General features: G+C 38.9%; 1 non-coding gene across 1 annotated transcript; it reads left to right on the top strand.

Moving 5' to 3' along the window:
• The first annotated feature begins 5,069 nt into the window (after positions 1–5,069).
• LOC148576729 (small nucleolar RNA R71) lies at positions 5,070–5,177 on the top strand. Its single transcript, XR_015903374.1, has one exon. It is a non-coding gene; the product is annotated as a small nucleolar RNA R71 (small nucleolar RNA).
• The last annotated feature ends 988 nt before the right edge of the window (positions 5,178–6,165 follow it).

The raw sequence follows: 6,165 nt of genomic DNA, 5'->3' as shown, positions 1-6,165 counted from the left end.
TTTTGTTATAGAGTGAACTTTACTTTCTTTGTTTTCATTACTTTCAATTTCAATTACACTTGTCTTGGATCTTGGATTGGAGAATTGAAGAAATTCTGTTTCAATCTCAATCTTGGATCTCTCTGTTTTCTTTACTGTTAATTGAATTTCATTTCCGGCTATTTGCTCTTCATCTATTCTCTTTGCAATTTACAATTCCCTTGCAATTGCTCTTGTTCGATCTAGGAAGGCATTGAGATCTAGACTTGGTTTTCTAGTCTCTGGGTCCTGAGATCTAAATTTCCATTTCAATCCCCTGTTTACTGCTTTTTCTGTTCATTTACTTTTCTGCTTCATATCCAGTTCAATCCCAATTCCCTTTTACTCTTCTGTTTGATGCAATTTAGCTTTTCCTTGTTTAATTTCTGCAAATCCACATCCCAATCCCCTTTACATTTCAAGCAATTTACATTCCTTGCACTTTAAGATTCCGCAATTTACATTTCTTGCACTCTAAGTTTCTGCCATTTAATTTCTTGTTCTTTAAGTTTCAGCCATTTATTTCTTGTTCTTTTTACTTCAATGCAATTTAATTTTGCAAGTCACACAACCATCAACCAAATCTTGATTCGCTTGACTAAATCAACCACTAAACTAAAATTGCTCAATCCTTCAATCCCTGTGGGATCGACCTCACTCCCGTGAGTTTTTATTACTTGATGCGACCCGGTGCACTTGCCGGTTAGATTTGTGAGTTTTGGGAGAAATTTACTTTTCCTCCAAAATATCTCATCAAGAGTCACACATAATCATCACCTTCATCATGTTCTTGGGTGCGAATGGATATCTTAGAAGCGAAATAAGAAGAATTGAATAGAAAACAGTAGTACTTTGCATTAATCTTTGAGGAACAGCAGAGCTCCACACCTTAATCTATGGAGTGTTGAAACTCTACCGTGAAAATACATAAGTGGAAGGTCCAGGAATGGCCGAGAGGCCAGCCCCTCTGATCTAAGAACCAGGCGTCCAAAGATGATCAAAAGATCCTAAGATGATCAAAAGATGCCTAATACAATAGTAAAAGGTCCTATTTATAATAAACTAGCTACTAGGGTTTACATGAGTAAGTATTTGATGTATAAATCCACTTCTGGGGCCCACTTGGTGTGTGTTTGGGCTGAGCTTAAGTGTTGCACGTGCAGAGGCCATTTGTGGAGTTGAACGCCAGTTTCTGTGCCAGTTTGGGCGTTCAACTCTGGTTTTGGATCCTTTTCTGGCACTGGACGCCAGATTTGGGCAGAAGGCTGGCGTTGAACGCCAGTTTACGTCATCAATTCTTGGCCAAAGTATGGACTATTATATATTGCTGGAAATCCCTGGATGTCTACTTTCCAACGCAATTAGAAGCGCGCCATTTTGAGTTCTGTAGCTTCAGAAAATCCACTTTGAGTGCACAGAGGTCAGAATCCAACAGCATCAGCAGTCCTTCTTCAACCTCTGAATCTGATTTTTGCTCAAGTCCCTCAATTTCAGCCAGAAAATACCTGAAATTACAAAAAAACACACAATCTCATAGTAAAGTCCAAAAATGTGAATTTAACATAAAAACTAATGAAAACATCCCTAAAAGTAACTAGATCCTACTAAAAACATACTAAAAACAATGCCAAAAAGCGTATAAATTATCCGCTCATCACAACACAAAACTTAAATTGTTGCTTGTCCCCAAGCAAATGAAAATCAAATAGGATAAAAAGAAGAGAATATACTATAAATTCCAAACTATCAATGAAACAGAGCTCTAATCATATGAGCGGGACTTATAGCTTTTTGCCTCTTGAATAGTTTTGGCATCTCACTTTATCCATTGAAGTTCAGAATGATTGGCATCTATAGGAACTTCAGATTTCAAATAGTGTTATTGACTCTCCTAGTTTAGTATGATGATTCTTGAACACAGCTTCTTTATGAGTCTTGGCCGTGGCCCTAAGCACTTTGTTTTCCAGTATTACCACCGGATACATAAATACCACAGACACATAATTGGGTGAACCTTTTCAGATTGTGACTCAGCTTTGCTAAAGTCCCCAATTAGAGGTGTCCAAGGTTCTTAAGCACACTCTTTTTTTGCTTTGGACCTTGACTTTAACCGCTCAGTCTCAAGTTTTCACTTGACACCTACACGCCACAAGCACATGGTTAGGGACAGCTTAGTTTAGCCGCTTAGACCAGGATTTTATTCCTTTAGGCCCTCCTATCCACTAATGCTCAAAGCCTTGGGATCCTTTTTATTTGCCCTTGCCTTTTGGTTTTAAGGGTTATTGGCTTTTTCTGCTTGCTTTTTTTCTTTTTTTTTTCTTTCTATTATTTTTTTTTGCCCTTTTTTTTTTTCTGCAAGCTTTGTTCTTTGCTGCTTTTTCTTGCTTCAAGAATCATTTTTATGATTTTTCAGATTATCAAATAACATGTCTCCTAGTCATCATTCTTTCAAGAGCCAACATATTTAACATTCTTAAACAACAACTTCAAAAGACATATGCACTGTTCAAGCATACATTTAGAAAACAAGAAGCATTGTCACCACATCAATATAATTAAACTAAGTTCAAGGATAAATTCGAAACTCATGTACTTCTTGTTCTTTTGAATTAAAACATTTTTCATTTAAGAGAGGTGATGGATTCATAGGACATTTATAACTTTAAGACATAGTTACTAACTACTAATGATCATGTAATAAAGACACAAACACAGATAAGCACATAACATAGAAAACGAAAAAACAGAAGAAATAAGAACAAGGAATGAATCCACCTTAGTGATGGTGGCGTTTCCTTCTTGAGGAACCAATGATGTCCTTGAGTTCTTCTATGTCTCTTCCTTGTCTTTGTTGCTCCTCCTTCATTGCTTTTAGATCTTCTCTGATTTCATGAAGGATGATGGAGTGCTCTTGATGTTCCACCCTTAGTTGCTTCCAATAATTGTGTGGAAGAAAATGTATCCCCTGAGGTATCTCAGGGATCTCTTGATTTGCAGTCAAATGTTCTACCACTGAGCTAGAGACCCTTGATGGAAGCTTTTGTCTTCCCTTTCCTCTTTCTAGAGGTTTCTCTGGCCTTAGGTGCCATCAATGGTTATGGAAAAAACAAAAAAGCTATGCTTTTACCACACCAAACTTAGAATGTTGCTCGCCCTCGAGCAAAAGAAGAAAGAATAGAAGAAGAAGAGGATATGGAGGAGATGGATGGCTGTGAGTATTCGGCCATATGGGTGGGATTGGGTGGGGAAGGATGTTGAATTTTTTAAGGTAAGTAGGTGTATGGGTGTGAGTGGTAAATGGAAGACAGAAGGGATGAGTGTTTATTGGGAATAGAGGATGATTGAGAAGAGAGAAGAGAGTGAGTGAAGGTAGGTGGGGATCCTGTGGGGTCCACAGATGTTGAGGTGTCAAGGCATTTACATCCCTGCACCAATTTAGGCATGCAAAATGCCCTTGCACACAACTCTGGGCGTTCAGCGCCAGGTTGGTGCCCATTTTGGGCGTTCAACGCCCCTTTGCTGCCATTTCTGGTGTTGAACGCCAGAACCATGCTTGTTCTGGGCGTTCAGCGCCAGGATGCTCCTATTATGGGCGTTCAGCGCCAGAACTATGCTCTGTTCTGGCGTTTGAACGCCAGATAGATGCTCCTCCAGGGTGTGATTTTTCTTCTGCTGTTTTTGATTCCGTTTTTGATTTTTTTTTGTTTATTTTGTGACTCCACATGATCATGAACCTTTACTAATACATCTTCTACTTGTCCATAAGCCTGTTTTCTTGAGCTGTCTGCCATCTCTAGTGAGATTTTAGCAGCTTGCACCCCATAGATTCCCAGTTTCTCTATTACAGAGAGGAGCATGAGGTTTATTCCTGAACCAAGGTCACACAGAGCCTTAAAGATCATGGTGCCTATGGTACAGGGTATTATGAACTTTCCAGGATCCTGTCTCTTCTGAGGCAATATCAGTTGATCCAGATCACTTAGTTCATTGATGAACAAGGGAGGTTCAACTTCCCAAGCATCAATGCCAAATAATTTGGCATTCAGCTTCATGATTGCACCAAGAAACTTGGCAGTTTGCTCTTCAGTAACATCCTCATTCTCTTCAGAAGAGGAATACTCATCAGAGCTCATGAAGGGCATAAGGAGGATCAATGGGATCTCTATGGTCTCTAGATGAGCCTCAGAGTCCCTTGATTCCTCAGAGGGAAGCTCCTTATTGATCACTGGACGTCCCAGGAGGTCTTCCTCCTTGGGATTCACGTCCTCTCCTCTCCTTACAGGTTTGGCCATGGCACTTATGTCAATGGCCTTGCACTCTCCTTTTGGGTTCTCTTCTGTATTGCTTGGGAGAGTACTAGGAGGGATTTCAGTGATCCTTTTACTCAGCTGGCCCACTTGTGCTTCCAGATTTCTAATGGAAGACCTTGTTTCATTCATGAAACTTACAGTGGCTTTAGATAGATCAGAGACTAGATTTGCTAAATTAGAAGCATTTTGTTCAGAGTTCTCTGTCTGTTGCTGAGTTGATGATGGAAAAGGCTTGCTATTGCTAAACCTGTTTCTTCCACCATTATTAAAGCCTTGTTAGGGCTTTTGATCCTTCCATGAGAAATTTGGATGATTTCTCCATGTTGAGTTATAGGTGTTTCCATAAGGTTCACCTAAGTAATTCACCTCTGCTATTGCAGGGTTCTCAGGATCATAAGCTTCTTCTTCAGGAGAAGCCTCTTGAGTACTGTTGGATGCAGCTTGCATTCCATGCAGACTCTGAGAGATCATATTGACTTGCTGAGTCAATATTTTATTCTGAGCCAATATGGCATTCAGAGTATCAACTTCAAGAACTCCCTTCTTCATAGGCGTCCCATTACTCACAGGATTCCTTTCAAAAGTGTACATGAACTGGTTATTAGCAACCATGTCAATGAGTTCTTGAACTTCTGCAGGCGTTTTCTTTAGGTGAATGGATCCACCTGCAGAAGTGTCCAGTGACATCTTCGATAGCTCAGATAAACCATCATAGAATATATCCAGGATGGTCCATTCTGAAAGCATGTCAGAAGGACACTTTTTGATCAACTGTTTGTATCTTTCCCAAGCTTCATAGAGGGATTCACCTTCTTTCTGTCTGAAGGTTTGAACATCAGCTCTAAGCTTGCTCAGCTTTTGAGGAGGAAAGTACTTGGCTAAGAAAGCCGTGACCAGCTTATCCCAAGAGTTCAGGCTGTCTTTGGGTTGAGAATCCAACCATAATCTAGCTCTGTCTCTTACAGCAAAAGGGAAAAGCATGAGCCTGTAGACTTCAGGATCAACTCCATTAGTCTTAACAGTATCACATATCTGCAAGAATTCAGTTAAGAACTGAAAGGGATCTTCAGATGGAAGTCCATGAAACTTGCAGTTCTGCTGCATCAGAGAAACTAATTGAGGTTTCAGCTCAAAGTTGTTTGCTCCAATGGCAGGAATGGAGATGCTTCTTCCATGTAAATTGGAATTAGGTGCAGTGAAGTCACCAAGCATCTTCCTTACATTATTATTATTTTCGGCTGCCATCTCCTTCTCCTGTTCGAAAATTTCTGAAGGATTATCTCTGGATTGTTGTAATTTAGCTTCTCTTAATTTTCTCTTCAGAGTCCTTTCAGGTTCTGGATCTGCTTCCACAAGAATGTTCTTATCCTTGCTCCTGCTCATATGACAAAGAAGAAGGCACAGAAAAATAATAATAATAATAGAGATCCTTTATACCACAGTATACGGATCCCTGTGTGAGTGGAAGAAGAGGGGGAGACAAAGAATGTAATATAATGGAAGAAACACAACTGTGAGGAGGCTAGAGATGTGAGATGAGATGTTAGGATATGAATGAATAAATAGAATGAGATGGTAGAGGGAAAATTTTCGAAAATTATTTTGAAAAAGAGTTAGTGATTTTTGAAAATAGTTTTTGAAAAATGTTTAGTATTTTTTTTCGAAAATTTTTGAAATGAAAAATAAAAATAAAAATAATTAGTTAATTAAAAAGAAATTTTTGAAAAAGAGGGAGATATTTTCGAAAATTAGAGAGAGAGAGTTAGTTAGGTAGTTTTGAAAAAGTTAAGAAACAAACAAAAAGTTAGTTAGTTAGTTGAAACAAATTTTGAAAAGA

Source organism: Arachis ipaensis, chromosome B1 (genome assembly GCF_059453495.1).
Source record: "Arachis ipaensis isolate K30076 ecotype BB chromosome B1, ASM5945349v1, whole genome shotgun sequence".
Taxonomy (NCBI): domain Eukaryota; kingdom Viridiplantae; phylum Streptophyta; class Magnoliopsida; order Fabales; family Fabaceae; genus Arachis; species Arachis ipaensis.
This window is presented reverse-complemented; position numbering and strand designations above follow the sequence as displayed.